Source organism: Fragaria vesca, linkage group LG2 (genome assembly GCF_000184155.1).
Source record: "Fragaria vesca subsp. vesca linkage group LG2, FraVesHawaii_1.0, whole genome shotgun sequence".
Classification (NCBI taxonomy): Eukaryota; Viridiplantae; Streptophyta; class Magnoliopsida; order Rosales; family Rosaceae; genus Fragaria; species Fragaria vesca.
Window position 1 is genome coordinate 32029621 of NC_020492.1, and position 2416 is coordinate 32032036.

Below are 2416 nucleotides of genomic sequence, written 5' to 3' on the forward strand. Positions count from 1 at the left end.
ACTCCTCACCTTTGTTTTTTGAATGAAATAATCAACTCTTTATTGATAGAGAAATTTTGAATACACACCTCTAATCTCTTAATACACACCCTAAGAAGGGTAGTGTAAAAACACGAAAAAAAAAACCCTAAGAGTTCCAAACTTTTTGAAGCAGAAAACCAAAGTTGAGAGAACGATGTTCCGTCCGACGGCGCGCCCTCGTGGCGTCGTCGTTGGATAGGCTCGAGGAGGACTACAGTCTGGTTTAGGGCTTGGCCGGAATCAGTCATGTGGGGGGATGTCTGTAGTGGCTCGACCGAGAGGAGGTTTTGATGGCGGAGGTTAGCGGCAGTTTGGAGTACTCTCCTCGTACTCGAGACAAGATCGCAGACAGCCGAGATTGGGTTGATCTGGGTTACTGCCACCAAACCGGCGATCACCTTGGGGTGAGCACTGGAACGCGGCAGCGCTAAGATCCGGCCAGAGATGGGATCAACTGGATCGGTGGTGGTTTCGGGTGCCTGGGTTAGATCTTGGGAGGAATAGATACCTTGACAGGCATATTGGGACACCGGCACAAATGTTGATCTTTGATGGTGGAGATGGTGACGTCGTCGGTGGTCAAAGGGAGGGAGCTCGGGCGAGACGGTGGATGCCTTCTTGCTACATCGCTAGAGTTCGGCTGTGGTAGAATGGTAATTGGGCTTGGGCTTAGGCTTCAGCCTTGGCCCAAGTCTCTATTTCCTGTATGTTTTATTTCTATGTTTTTGTTAGGCTTTTTTGCATTGCAATTTTAGTACTAAGCGGTTTTATACCGCAAATAATTCCCTATCTCTATACGATAAGGCACAAATGACCTTGTGCCGGTCTATGCACCTTGTGTGCCTCAGCTGTTCTAGGTAGGTGACACGTCTTTTGCCTGGTCAAATGGACGCAGCCTCCTAGCAGCCTCGTAATGGCAGGATGAAACTATGTGTCGTCGGGTTTTTTCTCCGGCGGCAACATAGTAAGAAAACTGCAATATTGGTATTGTACTAATTTCTCTTGCAGATTAAAAACTAGTTTTTATGCTATTGTACTACTACTAATTTCTTAACTTTGAAAAAATTATGTATGTTCAATATTTTTTTCCTTCAAATTCCAGTCGATTGATGTCATATTGGAGATCTGGAGTTCAAATATAATATTACTCTTTTGATTATAAATTGAAAAATATCAAGAAAAAATTTCAAAAAAATCTAACAGAAAATAAAAGAGAATACGTAAAGTGAGTTGTGAAATAATAATTATATTAAATAACAGATTATTATTAGTTTTAGATATTAAGGGTATTTTAGACAGTTTGGGATGTGCATTTAGTATAATATTGAAATGAAAATCTAGATGGGTAGTGTATTAAGTAAAGCATGTGTATTAAGAGATTATGGATGTGTATTTAAATTACTCTTATTGATAATGCAAAACAAAATCAAACATTACACTTCTTAGCTACAATAGCAGATTTTCTAGACTACATGCAAGTGTGTGCAGCAGCATTTCTCCTCCTATTTGCATAACAGATTTTCCAGTTACCCTGTTGAGCAAGTTTGGTCTTCAGGTCTTCATAAATTCGCCTCAGACTAGAAGTTGAACTTGAACCGCTTGCGTATTTGTTTCTATCATCATTGGGGGAAACCTTGACTCATAGCAAATTCCACAGCTTGAAAACATGCCAATAACCAAACATGTTCTGCTGATAACATTCTCTTTAAAGCATCTCCAACAGCTTTCCCATTTTCTTGAACTTCTCGATTTTTGGGAATATAGAGCTGTTTTTAGGTCAAACAGCTTTCCCATCTTATTCCTCAAAATGGGGATGGAGAAGAAAGAGAAACCTTCATTCCCCAAATTTGCAACAAAGCCTTCCTTCTCCAAGATTAAATTCTTCACGTGCTCCAACGAATTCAAGACAACAATAGAATATTTTATTAGGTATTTTATTATTACAATGAAATATATAATATTTTTTGTTATAATTAATAATGATACAATATATTCTATTGTTGTATTAAATACCGAAATCTCATTATTAATTATAACAAAAAAATACAATTTCGGCATTTTGAGCATAATAATGATATACTGAAGTTGCAATTTCTTTGTGTTTAATTTTCAGTTGCTTTTAAATAAAAGGTTGTCGATTCAGTTTCCCTAAGTTTCAATAAAAAATAAAAAAAATCCTGGACTGATTTTTCAAATTCATCTACCACTTTAGTCATACCCTAAGGTTAGGGTGTGACAATTATCCAAATTTCTACTAGTATTTCTTGCTTTACTTAAGTTAGCTGAGTGTTGAGGTTCCCCCCTCCCTTTTCCTTACTCCTCACGTTTTCATCTCATATTTTTTCCTTACTCACCTTTTTTCTTTCTCCTCTGTATTCTCCCATTTTTTCCTTCC